This window comes from Anser cygnoides, chromosome 6 (genome assembly GCF_040182565.1).
Source record: "Anser cygnoides isolate HZ-2024a breed goose chromosome 6, Taihu_goose_T2T_genome, whole genome shotgun sequence".
Lineage (NCBI taxonomy): Eukaryota > Metazoa > Chordata > Aves > Anseriformes > Anatidae > Anser > Anser cygnoides.
The window spans coordinates 26,165,933-26,184,262 of record NC_089878.1 but is presented as its reverse complement, the minus strand read 5'-3'; the positions used below and the strand labels follow the sequence as shown (position 1 = coordinate 26,184,262).

The following is an 18,330-nucleotide window of genomic DNA, read 5'->3' as shown; positions in this document are numbered from 1 at the left end:
CCTACTGTTTGAGGAAGGCATTTGCAAAGGTCAAACTAAAAGCAATTTTCACGAATTTTTGTGGTATTTGCAACAGTGGACAAAAAGTTCATGTTTTTGAATGCTGCCTAGCTGCATGTAAAGAAGAGAATTGTATCTGGGATTGCTGTGCTGAGAAATGCTCTGATTGACTGACCTGCCAAGGCACTAGATTGAGAGGTGGAATGTATTCCCTCTATGTCTGATTAGAAACCTCACAGATTTATAAATCTGGATGTAATGATCCAATCAGGCATGGCCCAAATAGATCACCTTCCTGCATACAGCTGCGCTTGGAAAATGTCAGTGATTTTCGAGCGATGCATTGTGGGCAATAGGAAATACAATTTGGGGTCCCTTTCTCTCATAACTGCTGTTTAGACAATGCTCTAGCAATTTTTCTCACCGTATTTATTCTACATGGGACACACAGATGGGAAATGTTTGAATTTGGATGAGAAAGCCAGAACTCCTGGGAGGGAGGTTTTTATCTTGAGTATACCTGTGACTGTTTCTCTGCCAGTGCTGATGCTGGTCTCTGGCTGCACCCTGATAATGCCAGCTTTAGGCACTGTGCCTCCTGCACAGAGAACCTGAGCAGTTGGGCATTAATGGCAAGGTAGGTATCAAGGTAACCATCAACAAATAAGCGCCACTCTGTAGATGTAGCTGTTCCTGCAATGACAGCTTGTCTCAGATTACTTTGTGTAAATCAAATAACCCTCGTTCAGCCAATTAGGATTGTAAATCCAGAGATAATTTCATTTTAGACTCTCTAGCTTTTCCTTATTCAGTGCTTTTACCTGAAAAACAGTGGGAAAATTGTGTTATCTGGGTTGCGCTCCCCAAGTCTCCCAGCACTTGAGCACTATTGAGTTGAGCTCTACATGTTGGAAAGCCTTTTCTTCTCTGTATATGAGAGGGGCTGCTGTATATGAGAGAGAGGCCACAGATCATTCTCTCTTCTGGTATTCCTGGCAATCGGAGGATAAGGTGGCTTTGTCATCCTCTGCTCACAAACAGCATCGCTGCGTTTGTTCTGGCAGAGAATTTGGAAAGATGGTGGGGAAACACCTCTGGCTATGCGGCACTCTGCTGCCGCAGGACTGAGTGGTTTGTGATTCCAAAGATCTGCAACAAACGTTCCTGTAGTCCTTCTCCGTTTCTCTGCTTTCCTATCAGGCAGGTTTATCTGCATTTTTAGCAGGAGGAGGCCCACCAGTATGAACTTCAGCCTGCAGATGGCACTCGCTGTGCATTTTAAAAGCCTTCAGCTCAACTAATGGTAAACAGCCGGTGTTTCTAACCCAAACTAACCAAACGTTGTACCAAAGTGAAATGAAGCAGAAGTGGAAGCTGGCTCGCACGCTGTCCCCTTGGTGTTCTCCCTCTCCTGCCAAACCCTGCGTTGTTTGGGGTCACCCAGACAAACAACCCGCCTGGATTCTGTAAATGCAGAGCTGGGCGGTCTGTGCTCTCATGCAAGGTGGTGCTTGTCATCTGCATTTGGAGGATAAGCTGCTCTCAGGTCTGTGGAGATGCTTTCAAGCCTCCTGAACTGCACTGTACTCACAGCTACAGCTGAGTTTTGCATTTAGTACCTGAAAGTTTTACAGGCTCCATTTTGCCAAGGTGCAGTGGGCTATTCTTGAATTATTATGGAAGTGGAGAGCTAGGTAAAATGTGAGCAAATATGCAAGCAAAAGTGCTGAGCTTTGCAGTATGCTATTTGGGAAGCTATTTAGTGTTCCGGTTCTTGGGTGTCTATGCTCGCTTTCCTCCAAAAGAACTTTTGGGAGATGATTAAACACCTGAACACAGGTTTTGAGCCATCAAAGCTAACTTATGTAAATGTGTATAGTTCATTTAAGAATCATCCCTTTCTTCTATTTTTCTGAGGGAGATAAAGGTATTTCCTGAAAGAAAAGGGTTTCAAAGGAGACCTAAAAAGCCAATGGCCTATGTCCTCTATTGGAAAACAAAAATTAGGTGATGTTCTTCATCTGAGATGCAATTTGTACTCTGGTGGTCCTGTCTTGAGTCTCCCCTTCCTCCATAGTTCTATTCCCAAGATGCTGTCAGTTCAGAGTTTTCAAATGGCTCTTGGAGATAAAAAGATCTTTAAGTGTAAATATATTGAATAATATGATTATAGTGTTTGTCCTGTGAAATATCCAGCGGATTCAGTAAGAATATCCACTGCGGGTAAAAAAATGGTATTCTGTGATCTTGCAGTCCCGCGTAGTTTTACTTGAACTGCTTTAAAATTAAGTGAGGTAATGGAATAGTCAGGCCAAACTGAATTGCAAACAGCTACTTGTTTGGCCTTCAGGATAAAAACCTAGCGCTTTCCTATATAGATTCCAGCTCTGCTGGATGTCATTGTTCTAAAGTTTGGCATGAAGTTCAGTGCTGATGTAAAACAGCTAGGCATAAATTAGGAGCCCTGCTTGATAATGAGCACTTACAGAGCATTGTCCCAGGGTGATTTTGTTATTATTATTAGTTTTTTTAATTTTGTGACCTACCTGGTTGTTGAATGGAATAGCTCACCAGGCATACTGGATTTCTCCCTTTGTGTTGGGTGACTAAAATACAATGTAGGATGAAATATTAGTCCAAAACAGGGAGAAAGCAGTCAATTAAACCTGGTAAAAACTATGCTCAAAGTTAGCAGTATAACTGTGGTTTCAATAATGCCAAATGCTTTTATAAAAAAATAAAATAAAATAAAATAATGAGACAGGCAAGAGAAAGTCAGCTCCATTTATATCTTCTTCATCATCCTTTGCATGGTCATGAGCGACTTCTGAGGCTGTAATGCAGTTTCCTGTTCACTGCATTTATGCAAATGTATTCATTTCTACACAAAGAGGAAAAATGCCCACTGGCAGCAGATTACACAGGCATGTGTGCTGTGGTGCAGAGCTCTGGGCTCCAGAACTCTTGGTTTCTTCTGGCTGGCAGCAGACAGCATCTGGCAGTCATAGACAGCAGAGAAAAATGAACTGGTGCCTATATATAGATTGTATGGGAAGGTTATCTGGGGACTTCTGGATCTAAAAACTTCTAAGAACATAGTTAAAGAGCCAGGTAGTTTATCATGGAAGCAATAGCGTAACTCTGTGTGAAGTCTAGCAGCCCCTGGGTGACTCAGGACATAGCTGAGCAGCAAGTGCAGAGATGCTGGAGCTGTTCTGCACAGGAAGGCTGGGAGGGACGGAGCCATATAGCTGTGCTGGATGCACTTCTGTGCAAGCATGGGGACTCTGCTGCCAGATGTGAGCCAGAAGAAGGCCATGTAACTCATGTTCTCCCCGAGGAAGTGTGATACCCTTCAGAGTAGGCTGTGGATGTGTCAGTACCATGCTCCGTTGAGTGGTCTAGACATGCCCATGGAGACCTCATTAGCAGGGGTTGCTGAAAGAGCTTCTTGGCTAATCTTCTGAGAGTTTGGATAGCAGTGTAATTGAATTGGTAGCCACTGGTACTTTGCAAGCTAGTAGTAATGGGGAACTGTTTTTAGAGAGGCTCTGTAACAGCAGAGAAATCTTCCTGGCAATTGCCTGAAGAGCTGTGCTTATTATGCCATATCTCCGAGTTACATTTCAGTATATTGCTCGTCAAGCTAGAGGTGATTTTCTTTCCTATTTCTTCCAAAATCACATGACAGATGGATCTTTTCCTTAAGCTGCCTGCAGCTTGATTCAGAATCCAAATATTCCCTGTAAAATCTCAAGGATTGGTAACACAATACATTTTTGACAGTTGCCAGGAGCAAGCTTCCTATAGCTGGTTTTATTTGGGTAGGTTTATTTTTGGTTCTTTAAAATGCGTTCCTTTAGTTTGCCTATAAATGCAAAATACTGTTCCCTTGACAGACTGGTGGAACAATGAAGCTATTTAAGAAATATCTATTTTTAATTCTAGAAGCTCTAGAAATTTGAATTTCTATTGTGTGGGGATATCTTAGTTTTTGAACTCATTTCATTCAGAATCAGAAAAGAAAGAGAAAATTTCCTACAGAAGAAAAATTCTGGAATTTGTTTTTTTCAGGCCCCTATATTTTTTTAAGATAATTGGAAAAATTTAACAGTGATGTATTATATAACATGCATACTAGAGATATGTTCAACGTTGTGCTGATGTCTCAACTGAATGAGCATACAACTAAAATAAAAGCTATTTAGTATTGGAACCACTAATGAACCACTGCTGTTTTGGCAGCACTGTGTATGCTGGTGAAAACTATTGTCATCCGAAGGCTTTGGATCCCCTCTGATCATTCTCCCATGTGCTCTTCTTATCGGGTTATCAAGCCGTGCCTATTGACTCAGGAAGATTAATTGCAGCAATGTCCAAATCTCATTTGTAATGATGGTGGACTAGTACTCTTCAGTTCAATTTCTTGTAGCTATTGATAGCAGGGGGAATTCAAGGGGAAGAAGGTGACACTATGAATCCATCTGAGATTTTACTTGCTGCTGCCTCCAGGCCAGCCAGTGGTGCCTTTGGGAGAATGGCACAGCATTAACACAGCAGATGTGGCTAGTCACAAATATACTGCTTTGCAAGTATTTGGTAATTTTACTTAGGTTAAGCCAATATCAAAGAGGTTTATATTCAGTAATAAAGCAAAATAGTTTTCAAGGGCAAGTTTTAGGTATTTATTATCATTGTGCAAATATTCTGGGAATAGACTAACCGGGTCTGATGGATCACTCTGCTGCACAAGATTTAGAACAATGTCACATTTCCAGTTTCAGAGAAACTGTCTATAATGAACATGTGCTAAAGAGTGGAGAATCCTGTTCAATGGCTGATCTATCCTGTGGGAAAGCTGCTCTGCAGTCTGGTTTCTCTTCTCTTTTCCTATTGCAGGTCCAGATGAGGGATGTCCTCTTATTTCTCACATCAGGCACTTGGGTTGTCTGAGAACAACACTTGCAGTATGTGACCATTGCAAATGTTTTATGTCAGTATTCTACCAGAATTTTATTGCATATAAACCTATTTTTTTTATTTGTTGCCCTGCAATAGGGTTCAGATCTCAGCTTCTCCTGTGTAGGAATAGGGGGATATCAGTGGATTTATAGAGGTCTTTTAGAATAACATGCGTGTGAACAGGGACAAAATCCTAATGTCTGTATAAATAACTTGTTGATTCAGTGCGTGTAATAGAGCCGTTAATATTGCCCTCCATAGCTGCTGTCTGTGAGGTCTGGCTTTGTATAACCAAGCCTCAAGAAAGCGCTGGTTTGTGTCACTATGGAAATGGCATATGGTTTGAAGCATTTAGGCATCTTTGTTTAGTGTCTGCTTCAGAGCACAACCACATGCAAAAACACAGGTTCCTCTCCTGCCTCAGCCTTTGCAGAGGGAGGGAGGGAGGGAAACTCTTAAGACTGACATGAGAAAAGCAAGCTGAATTGGACTTGTCATGTCACTGCATTTGAAATGAAGCTTGTTTGGGAGGAAGGAATTGCAGAATTTGTGAAAAGCCAGGAAGGGAGACGGGAGGTGTTTCTGACCTGTCAGTGAGCATGTGCACGTGTTTGTCTGGCATGGTTGCCTATATTAGCATGCAGCTAATACAACAGAAGCCAGCATGTGCTGCAAAACAATGACAGTGTGCGTGCCCTATTAGCAAGCAACCCTCATTAGCAGAGTGCTTTGTTCGATGCATAAGGCTTGTTTTTTCCACGCAGTGTAGGTAACTCCTCGTGACATTAGTGAGATGCGGAGCTAGGCAGCGAAGGGAGAACAGAGCCTGCTTCTGCCTCCCCCGGTGTGATATTAGTCCTCGCTGCAAAAGTGCACAGCATAAAAGGGTGGTCGTGACTCATTCCCATCAGGGAATTAGCAGCGCAGCCTTTGTGTTAAATGTGTCAACTCAAGAGCTGAGGTGAATGCGCTGGATGCGGGGTGAAATGAAGGATGGTAGGGCATGGAGGTTGCTGCGTGTGCTAGTTTTTGGCACCTGGCTCCTGGGTGTCTTACCTGTGGCCAGGATCTGTATTGACAACCAGAATTTGGATTTGGCAATGCCCACACATCAAAGTGGGGTGCAGGAAGGATTTGCAGTGCTCCCTGGTTTGACTTGGAAATAGATGCTGTTGGAGGGGAGAGAAGTCTTATATGATTTCAGCATCACTTTCTGTTGGCTCTGGGGTGTATTTTAGGCTCCAAATAGACGTAACCAAATCCTTTTTAAAATCAGGGGTAGGTGTTTGCTCCCACCATACAAGTGGCACAAAGAAATACCGCCCAGCCAGGAACGCATTCACGCCATTGCTGCCTCCTGTCATGGGGTGGCAAGCCGTCTCTCCCAGTGCCAGGCCCTTTCCGAAAGGATTCGAGGTTTTGTCCCTGCAGGGTTTACACCGAGGGGTGGTCTCGCTTCCCGCTGCACCGCTGTGCCCCGAAAGCCAAGTGGGAGAGGAGGCAGCCCCGCAGCACAGCCAGGGCTGCAGCCACGTCAGCTGCTGGAGTATCAGCCAACTCACCAGAGTGTGCGCTCTGCTCTGGGACTGGTAATTGGGTCACTGGGTCGTTTAACCATTGTAAAATTAGTTTTTTTTTTTATAGCGGCATGTGAATGTGGGACAAGGAAGAAAGATGGCACAGCACAGAGCAGAATCGGATTTGTGAGCTAGGACGGAGACACAAAAATAAGGAGATTATATGGGGATGGGAATGGCAAAGGGAGTGTGAATTGCTGCTTGGCCCCGCTGGGTATGCCTCCGGGAGCAGGAGCCCAAATCTTGCTCCTTAGGGTCTGGCACGAAGCTGGGGCTCCAGGAGAGCAGGCAAAGAGAGATCAAAGACAGCTCGAGGAGAATTTCTCTGATCTTTGATTTTGTCCTGTCTTGTCATGTCCTGTCTTACCATTTTGGGGCCTGGTTGGGATTTTTAGAGGAAGGGGGTTGGACGGGGAGAAGGAATGGTTTGGCAACATTAAGTAAAGAATACACTAGAAAGCTCAGGATTTGGACAATTTTTTATTATAAAAAAATAAAATAAATTGGCAGAAGTTGACTATAGAGGCAGTATCTCATATGGCTGCAGTATTCTTGGGGATCTACTACATGCCAAAAATCAATACATTTTTATAGCACAGTTCTGTACCAGATCTCTCATTGTAAGTCATTATTAGAATATGTTTAGCTCAAATCATGTGTGGCCTTCTAATAAGAATCAGAAATTAAAAATGTTATATTTCTAAATCTTTGTTGGTGATTATAGGTAACCTGAATTGAATTTCGTACAGTAGAACACATTGCTAAAATGTACCCCATATGAATGCTTTCTGACCAACATGAAAAATGTTGGTCCCTGTCTGAAACTTTTCTAAAGTATATGAATGTTGGGTGTTTAAAAAAAAATAAAAACTTTATTTCTTCCAGGATAGTGAAAACTTCTTTTCTTTTCCACATTACCAATATGCAGTACATCTCACTAGCTGTTAGGGAAGATCTTAATCCTTGTAAGTTGTAGGGGAGACAAAGCCCTTAGTCCATTTTTGCTTTCACAACACCTCTGAAGAACTAATTTGATGGGTAAGCTGTACGGACATTTCACGTCACTGAAATAACAGCGGTGAAAAATGAGTTTATAAATCTAATAAGATTCAGAGAATGGTTTCTACTCATTTGAAACAAATTCCTATGTGTAAACCATGATGGAGAGCTGAATTAATGCTGACAGTGAAGAGATTCTGAATCCCTTTGGATCTCACTGACCTGCTCCTAAGGACGCTGAGCTGGAACAAGGAGGTGAAGTCAAAAGTTACTTCAGGTTGTAATTGAAGCTGGTGAGGCTGCCTTATTCTTGTAGATAGAGACTAGAGAAACTTGCCATCAAATTATCTGAGGGCCAGAGAGCAGGGGGATGGGGACTGAGGTTATCTGAGAGATGGGCAGGTGGTGTGTTACCAGTCCTGCTCAAAGGGTGTGTTGAGAAACCTTCCCCTGCTGCCAAATGGAAATGTCCAAATTGTCAGCAAAACAGAGGTGTTGACATTTTCCTTCTCATCATGTTTTGTCTCTGGCAGGCAGCGTACCCAAGTGTGAGGTTTCCTATGGATGGAAATGCCAATTTTTAGGTGCATCTTTGCTACAAGTCAGATTTGCCTGGGCGAAGAGAAGGGACCCAGGAGAGTAACAAAGGACTCCCTGCTTCCCTCTGGGTCTAGGGGGAATGTAGACAGTGCTAGCATGTCACAGCAGCTCAGCTGCACCAGGAGACGCGGTGCCCTTGCTGAGAAAATCTCCCACACCACTCCCACCTGGGTGTGTGCATGGGAGCTGATGCAGTGTAGCATGTCAGGGAGGCAATCTATGTTACAAGGGAGCAGCAGCAAAAATTTCATTAAATCTCTTCATCCCTCCGGAGGGAGCAGAGGTGCATTGACCCTGCTGAAAGGCTGTGGCACATCTTTCGGCACGTTTTTTTCTCTCCGTGTTGTTCACAAATATCCATTTGCTTGTCAGAGGTGGCCTTTAACTTATGGAAAAATAGAGTTGGCTGCGAATCTTGAGGTCCTGTGATGAATTCTTGTTAGACCTGCCTTTTTGCAGAAGCTTACGCTGCATGCATAAAAAATATAATTGTTACCTGACGTGTATACAATACTGTGTTGCAGTTAAGCCTGCCTGGTCTCTGTATTTGTCTATATAGGATTTTGTAAGCTGGAAGCTTTGGAGAATTCAAGAAAAAGTTGTGCTGAATTTTCTTGTGTTAAACATTATCTCGTTCTATAAACAGTCCCACCTCGCTCAAGATGTGCTGCAGGAAAGATGTATAACCTATCTCTACAATGATGGAAAGAGAGGCACAGCTGAGACAGTGGCGGTGGCTGTGGGGAAAGAAATGCTTTGCTGTCTTATTTAAAACAGGTTTCATAAAAACCAAGACACGAGAAACAAAGCCAGGCAGTTTGCAGAATTCATGTCATAGCTTTATTTCCGCCTCTGTTTTCATGGCAGTAGCACTGCCAGTTGGTTTTGGTACTGACTTTTCCCAGTGCTGCTGACAGTCTAAAGCCTTTTAATACTGTCATCACTGTTTCTTTGAAACCTCCAAATTGTGAGCATGATATTAAACCCAGAATGCCTGAAGTTATTTCAATTGAGAAGGCGGGCAGGACTTGATAAAACTGTCATGATTGCACTCATTTCTGCAGGGCTCAGAAAAGACACAAGCTGAGCCTTTGGGACAGAAAACAATACCGTGGCCTCCCAGATTGCTGCTCACCTCTGAGCTGCCACACAGCTGTCTTCCTCCACTCTCCTTCCCTTTTCCTTCCTATCATACAGAAGTTGGGGGGCTTTGCTATGAACTGTCTGGGCTTGTTGATAATATTTATCATATGAGAAGCTTTCAGAACGCTCCGGTTTGCTCCTGACAGTTTGCCTTATTGTGCTCCCTTGTCATTTCTGCAAAACAAAATGCTTTCCTCACCTCTGTTGAGCTTGCTTCAAAGGCTCAGTTATGCAGTCACTTCAGCAGCTCTCATTCATACAGTCCGCTAATCACTTGATTAACAAGTCATTTTGTAGTAATAATATTTCCTGGTACCCTCACCATTCTGCATAAAGCTAACCAATATCAGATGTTAACTTTTGGCTGTAAGGCCAGTTTGGTTTCACGTCTGACCCCAGAACATTGTTCTGCTGTCCTTGCTTTCGCTTCTGTGGTTCCATACTTCCATGTGCCTGTTACTGTGCAAAGATGTTCTCAAAGGGAAGGTATCAAGCTTTTTCAGGCTAGGATAAAACTTGGCCAAAATTGTGCATTTCAGATATCTTCCACAATTCTTGTACATACCTCAGTCCATAAAATATTGAAACAGCAACGGGAGTATTTCATCATCTCATTTTAATGTGCTGTTTAAATATGCTTTTCCTAGAACAGCAATAGGTTAACAGAAAAAGAGAAAAGTATTCCTAAGGGTATTAATTGATCTTTACCTGGCTCTCTGTTGTATTTCATATTCCTTCCCCTATAAGCACAAAATGAGCCTACATAGTAAGTAGGCAATCTTTCTGTTTAAGGTGCTGTAGGGTGCCGAAGTGAGGTATAACTGCTGGCTTTGAAGGGCTATGAGACCTCCTCAGTGAAAACTGTTAAGTTTTTTCAATACAGTCTCTGAAAATTGTTTCCTCAGAAATTTCTTTGGTTTGTAAACACAGCTGTTTGTGCATTAGACCCAGTGTATGAGCCTTCCTGGGGCAATACTGCTTTCTCAGCTGGCAACCTCTCTAGGTCCCAGGAAAGATACCAAAAGCTGGCTTTGTGGGATTAAAATTCCATTCTTGAGCCAAAGGGGTGTTCTTCCAGCTCCTGTGTATGCAGTCTTGCAAATCAGAACTTCTTGAATCACATCTCACAAAGTGTAAAGTAGTATGTATTCCTCGTGCTTCAAACTGCAACTTCTTTAAAGATGTGTATCAGACTCCTGTGTAATCCTGCAATGATACACACTCCTTACCACATGAAGTGTGCAGATTGCTTCTCTGGAAAGAGTAGGTTTATTTACATGTCTCAGATGTGCTTAGATGTTTATTTAATAGAGGAACTTACACATATAAACTCATTAAAATAAAATGAAGAGGAAAGAGGAGGTTTGGCAGGCTGCGGGTGAAACCTTTGCTGAGTGTAGCCTTTCCAGCTAAAGAAAGAATGAAATCCCATCTTCCCCCTTGGAGCAGAAATTAAAATGAATCTTGCAATATTTGAAAAAATCCCAGCAGAGGTTTGAAAAGTCTAGATCTCAGCCAAAAATGCTTTTGAGCATTTGGGTATCGGAAAAGAAAATAGCTTTGGAAGCATTCCATTTAAAGGCCTTGCATGGATGGTATTTTTCAGTAGTGACGGTAAAATTCAGTGATGGTTAAGCTGACCTAAGAAGTACTGGGTTAATAGTTTGTGATTTGTGTGTATGTGGTATTTGGGCATATCTACATCTTCGCATACTTATTAATATTGGATATGATGTGTGATATTAGATGGTATTTAAAACATTAGTTCACTATGTGTATCAGTTGCATTTCATTGACTAATAGTTGTGATCACAGCAAAGTTAATTAGTGTGATTGTGGCAATAGAGTATTTTTCTATACTGTGACTGCACTCCTGATTAAGATGAATAGTTGATGTGATTAAAATATAACATAAGTGACATTGTTTTAATCTAAAGTAAGCCCTCAGTATGAAATAGGACAAAGAATTCTTTTAGTTGATATATTTCCAGCTGTTAATTCTAATCTGACTTATTTGTTTAAAGGACTAAGGTAACTTTTAAACCATTTACCTGGGTTTGAGCATTCGGTGTAATGTGTCAGTGTCATTCTTTTGAATTCAAATAGCAAATTCATCTCACTTTGTATGTGAATCCTGAGGGAAAAGCATAAATAAAAAAATAACCAACAATACATGGAAAAATATGTGGTTCTTGATGATGGTTAGTGAGGATGCTGTGTGATATCTACCTTGTCAGTTCTTGGGAACAGTTTCTTTCTCATTCATACTGAAAAATCCACTTAAATAATCTACTGAAATTATAATACTACTGGAGGATTAAAGTAGTAATTAACATCAGTGTGGTATTATACATGGCCTCCTAACCATCTGAAATGGGAGCAAAATTTTCATTCCTGAAGTTTGTGGATGTTCCTGAACTGAGCTAAGTTTCAAATTCTGGTGAGGACAGTAACAATATGGGCGCTCAGCCAGAAAATGTCTGAAATAAAAATCATTTAAAACAGTATGAATTAGCCACAGTCCCTCAACAGGACATGAGAGGCAGGACATTGCAACCCCATGTATCTATCAGCTGCAAAGATAACTTTTCAAGGAGCTGGAAGAGGTTTTCTATGCAGTGCTTGCATGCTGAAATGACTTTCTAGGCACTCTGGTTCCTTAAGTACGTTCGCAAATAGGATGCAGTCCTGAGAACAGTAGTAATTTTACTGAAATTATCAAGAGGTTGATACTTGGACACAAACTTGTACATGGTTGCACTCATAAGCTTACCTGAGACACTCATTTGGTAAACTACTTAAACAGATACGATTATTATTCACTCATTTAAGGGCAGGCATGGTCTTAAGTGTTCATCAAAAGAAATTATAACAGGCTCTAGGATCTGAAGAGTTCAGACTTCAGGAAGGACTGAGTAAAGAGAACTGGTGCAGAATTATGACAAGAAAAGCCTTAGATGAATTGTCAGATTTAAGGAAAGATCAGTCTGCTAAAGATTATAATGGAAACTTCATTAATCTGGATGTTTTTAAGAAAGGTCTACAGTATCCATTCTAGTGTACAGTAGGGAGTGATCCTGTATTGATAGAGCAAGTGGCTACACGAGCTCAGAGAGACTTTCTGCCTTTAAGTTCTGTAGCTGTAGTTCCTGGTAAGTCTGTTTTGAATTAGAGCAATAGAACACAAGTAAGAACATAGGTCTTGATTTGATTATGTGAAATTGAAACTGAATAAAATCACATTTTATATTAGATCATCATATACACTTAGCCTTTGCCCTTAAGGGAGGAGGAATTTTGACAAAGATGGATGCTTCTCTAAACCCCAGATTTATTTATCAAAGGAATCCTTCATCGTGGTCACTCATTTTACCTTTAGAATATCAAATTACTAAAGATATAATGCTTCAACAAAAGCCTGTCTGTGACATCATTTAACCTAAACAGAAAAACGGAGCTACTTTTAACAAAGTGGCTTGAGCAAAGTATCTGATAGCAGTAACTGAACTTGGTAATTAAGGATAACAATAGATTATAAGGATTGAGAAGAAATGCAGAATCAGCTCCATAATCATTTTGTGAACGTGAATCATGCTGTAGTTTCTGTGAGGAGGAGGGCTTTCTGCTCTCCTATATGCACCAAACAGAGGTACGTGGCCTCTGGAGCTCTGCTTGCAGCACTTCACCATTTTTTGTCTCCTTCTCCATCTTGAGTTAATGACTCGGAAGCTGACCCAGTTCTTACTGGAGTTAGTAGGATCCTTTTTGCTGTTTTCAGTGAGAGATGGATCAGGCTTTGATGTTTGCCTCAACATCCCATCCTCACTGCAGGAGTAGTAATACTGGAATTTCATCTTTGGTGTTGAAGAGGCAAGTTAAAACTCACGGAGAAGATATCACATCAGAGAAAATCTAATAATTTTGCTAAACTTCAGCTTGCAAGCATAAAATGGGATTCCCATCACTTGTCTTTAGTCAAGATCAAGTGTAAGCTAGTCATCTAAGTTCTCTCTCTTGTCAGTATTTACTGGCATCTGGAGGTGGCATCTTTTCTGTATTATTTATGTGGTAAAGCCCAGGTGACAAAACTCTGACAGAATATGAGGAACCTTTGCCTGGAACTGCCTTCCACAGCCCCAGAACTTGATTAATATGGAATAAGGCAGACCAGTGCCGCCTCATTCCCCTTCAGCGTATCTAAACATGTTCTTACGAAGTGAGGTGTCTGAGGTATGTAGTTTGGGTTTGACACAATGATGTATCTGATCACCTGCCCCATTTTCCTGCCTCATGCTTCTGATGCATGCAACTAAATGTCTCTGGCTGATCAGCATAGTTCACGTCACCCTGGAGATCTTGGAGACAGGTACCATGAAAATTTATCAGATATAATAAACAGCTGTAAAATACTGTGAAAGGGGAGATTATTTGGAGGGGGGGACAACCCCAACTTTGAGCCATAAATTCTTCCCTGGACAACTATTAGACACAGCCATTTTCAATGTAATCTGCATAGAAACATGCAGCAATAAACTCGTTACAAATCTAATTGCTAGAACTGCAGGGAAAACTTTACATGGAATCATTTTGTGAAAATGCACTTGGGTCAAAAGCAAAATGCTGCACTAATTTGATGTCTTTCAAATGTTTTCAAAATAATTTGTCTCTAAGTGACTAAACTATTAGACTTTAGGTTGCAATAGATATCATAAACAAGAAAGGCAAAATATTTCTGTTCTGATGCCTCTAACTTTTACATTGGGACAAGAACTGATGAATTATTCAGGTGTTGTTTTTTTTTTCTTTTGTTGTTGTTACTTGTTTGTTTTTAGAAAAAATATGCCAAAGTCTTTCAAAGCAGAATTGTTGGTACTAAGCATTGTAATGCAATTTTCTCTGTCGGTAGCAGGTGAGGCCAGCACTGGCTGCATGCAGCCAGTACTCTCCGATGTTGAGAATCAGTGCAATTCCTACTCTGGGTTAAATAGATTTGGAGAGAACGGTTGACAAAATACATCTATGATACAAGGATTATGGACACAGTAATGTTGGTTTCAACTTTAAGGAAATCTCTTAGGCAGTTAGCTGAAGGAGCTGTGTTTGGATAGTACACTTCTGATGCTGCTACAGCTTCACATGTTAACCTGGAGTTGTGGTGGAATCTCAGATGAGATCTGCTCAGAGACAGAAATTGATCATGGCATTTTGGCATTTGTTGGTATGAAGTAAAAAGGAAAGTGTAGCAAGTATAACAGGGAAATTTCACATCAGCTTTTCTCATAAGTAGTCTTTTTTTTTTTTTTTTAACCTTGCTACAGAATGTCAAACTCTTAAAAATTAAGAACCAGAATTATGAGAATCTTATTAGCAAATATTGCCATGTGTTCAGACTGCAAGCACCTCTCATTTTGAATTGTGGTAGGGATTATTGTATGGGTTTTGCTAATCTGTTTCTTTTCCATAATTGTGTTTCTTTTTTTATTTGCAACAAACAGAAGACAGATGAAAAAACGAATTCCAAAATCATATACTACAGCTGTTTCTATTCTGAAGCCTGAAGCATGCATTTACTATTTTTTTTGTGTAATTGCAGATTTCACAAGTTGAGTAGGTGATCATGGAAAGATTAGTATAGAAAGATACTAAGAGATTTGAGATAGAAATTGTTTTTGCTCTTGAAATGGTTCAGAAGTACATAATGCCAGTTAGTAGATCACTGAGACAGAAATTCAAGGATTTTGAGTTTTCTCAGGGGTTAAACCAACTTCAGAGAAAAGTACCATGCACCACTAAACTTTCAGAGAGTATATCATGTTACAGCTCCAAGATTTTTTTCTGTGTAATTAGTGCTATTATTGTTTAACCAGGAACTAGTTTCCACAAGTCCTTGTGCAGAAAAGAGATTCTGCATAGGTTCTCCCCTCCGGAGGGAACTCATTTTTGGTGTCTTCTTGCTCAGGATGCCATAGAAAATATTCTGTGGGGCTGGGGCTTGCAGAAAAGGGGATGGCTATGAACATCCTTCTAGCAGCATTTTTTTTTTCCAGTGGTTGCATTAGATCATAGTGTCTTCCAAGGTTTTGTATCTTGGTGCCACTGTGGAGATGTACCTAGATCTGGTGCTCCGGGTACATCCTTCCAGGTCTTGGAAGGGCTGGGAATCTGAAGCACTCTTGTGGCAGGGGGACAAGAAGGTAATTGTAAAGGAAGACCTATTTATTATATGCTTTTCTTCATCATGAGACTTAATTCTTTCTTGGATTCCCCGTGCCCTGATCTAGTACTTGTTATGTCACACCAAAAAAAAGTACAAAGTGCTTCAAACAGATGAAAAAAGGACCTGTGCTCTGAAGAGCTTGCTAGCAAGAGAGGGAGCTCGGGATGAAAATGTGAAAGTGTGCAGCAGGCAAGCAGTGGAGCATTATGGTACCAACCAGGCTGAAGCTCTCAGGTTGAAGATAGCTTTAATACGGCACTTGTAGAGAAATAGGTGTACATGAAAATATTTGATATGCATAACAACTCGATATGATTTATTTGCACTTGAAACAAATGAGCAGAACAAACAAAAATAGAGCAGGCTCTCACTAAAGAGCTAACCTCTAGCTTATTTGGCATATGCTGTATTTGTATCTCATCTGACAGTAGATGACAATCCTTTCACAAATACATCAGGCTCTGGAGTTCAAGGCAAGTGCGGTTAACTCCCAGCTGTGGTTGCTTATCTGAAGTGTATCTAAACCTCTTGAATCTGCATCACTGAGCTGGAAATCTCTCAGCACCAAGCCTTCCTTCTGGAATGGCAGGGATGAAGACATTAGTGTTTTTCCTATTATAAACTGCACCTGTTTTTAAAACCCAGATAATTAGCTGGGAGCTCAGTAGGAACAGATAAAAAGCAGGGGGACAAAGATTTCACCAAGCTCAAAATGTGCTGTGTTCAGGCTTATTGTCCACAGTAAGTGTTCACAGCTATAGCAGTCTTGGCTAAATTTAGGTATGAATACCTTGCAGATGCAAACTTGTGTCGTATGTTGACAGTGCCTGGCAGAGCCCTGGGCAGACACAATATACATCTCCATCCACACCCAGCCAGCTTCCTTATAGAAAATTCCCTTTGCCTTTGGAGAATGTTGTGTAATCCAAAGGGACTACTGCAGGACCACTGCATACTTCAGTGTCTGTACGCCATGGCCAGAGCCTCTTTTGAGGCCAATCTTCATTCTTTTTCTTCCTCAAAGCCTAGGGCTCTGCCCACACCCTTTTCGCCATCTAGGCCACTACTTGTAACTGATCATCACATCAGTGAACTCACCTCGCTCCGACTCACATCTTGGGATCAGTAAACTCACAATGGTTTTCAGCTGAGTTGGACACAAGTGTATAGGTGCTAGGATAAAAGTACGAGAGTTGTATTCATACTGTGTTTCAACAAGGTGTTTGTCTCTCAAAATTGTTCTATAATCAGAGTGTGAATGTGTTTAAAAGAGTACTAAATATTACACAAAAGCAAGGGACAGTATTATCCCTAGGGAGCTGCACTGGTGTTTGTGCTGTTGTAGTGGTAATGTGTGAAAAAAGCCAAGAGTAGAGTAGACTTTGAAAAACAGTGCTAGCTTTGGCATGTGCTCCAAATACTGTTGGAAGAGGATTATTCAGAAAGGATGCTGTTAAGTGAAACTGGACCCTAACTCAGATCATATTAAATGGAAAATTTTTTACAAATTCTCAGCTAAAGAGGTTTCCAAAAAATGGTTATTAAAACATAAAGTTTTGCCACTGTTAACAACCTAGCCATTACAGCAGTGACCTGAAAGTGAGGGAATAAAAATTTACTGTTGGTAACAAAACTGTCTAGAATGTGTTCTTCACAGTCCAAAAGGAGAAATGCAAATACTGTGTATTTATAGTCAGCCCTCAGAAACTGGGAAAATGAACAGTGAATGAGCTGTTTTCTTTCTGCTTTTTATAACTGGAAATATTTTTCCCCATTAAACACTTGGAAGCCAGTGTTCCATCTTCGTGTTCAGTATTTTCTTTAGTAACACCTATTGATTGCAGCAAGGTATTATCCCAGTAAGAACAACAGGACTTGATTTATGGCTTATATGTTTGACAGTGTTCCTTTAATGCTCTGAAGTACGTGTGTCCACAGTTTTGAAATGTCTTATAAGTACATGTTTCAAGGTAATGCATTTTTAAATTGAGGAGGATTCTCAGTAGGATTTTGAAAAGGAAAGTGCTACAGTTCTGCTTCTATTGATGGGGAAGTTAAAATTCCCAGTGGGAGCAGTCGTAGGCCAAGGCTGAGCATTTCTGAAGATCCCACCCAGTACTGGAAACTCCCTACGTCAAGCTGATATCTTTGTCTCTCTGTATTAAGTGTTTAACACCACAGAGCTATAGCCCTCAACTTGAGATAAGAAAGCTTTTCTGTGACAGCAAGGGCTGACTATCTTTAACTCCTGGCTATGGAGAAGATGGCCTGCACTCCCATTACCTTTCTGCTGCTATTTATGAGAATCTCAGGTGTATTGGTTCAGTGGTGTTTTCTGCAAACATGAAAGAGGGAGGGAAAGGATGAGCGGGTACTTTGAAAGCTGAGTTAAGTTTGGTGGAGTAGGATTCACCTCTCTTCCTTCAGCCTGGCGTGTTTTGAGTACTTCATGGAGCTTCTGCATTCTTCAGTTCCCTCTGTGAGGTCGGGGTAAGGGGTCTCATATCACAAAAGCCATGGCTATGGGGTAAATCCATTCAGGGCAGTGAAGTGTTCCAATTATTTTGTAATGGATGGCAGGTACATGGCTCGGGCAGTCTGGAAATGCTACCCCTCCAAACCAATCTAAGCGTTGCATACTGGCAGCTGCCAGCTAATCAGGTGGACCTACTCCACTTAGAAATACAGTGCAGAACAGCAGACAAGAGGAAAAAATATAGAAGGAACTTCAAGACACAGTCTTTCAATTTATCTCACAAAAGCCATTGAAAGGGAAATGTTTCCTGGGGCTGAGGCATCTCTGGATGACTTGGTTTCATGCTATAATGCAAT

The 18,330-nt window shown here is 41.1% G+C and overlaps 1 protein-coding gene across 19 annotated transcripts in view; it reads left to right on the top strand.

The window, feature by feature from the left end:
- Positions 1-18,330, top strand: part of KALRN (kalirin RhoGEF kinase) — a 502,830-nt gene that overhangs the window by 275,068 nt on the left and 209,432 nt on the right. The gene's annotated exons all lie outside the window — the stretch shown is intronic.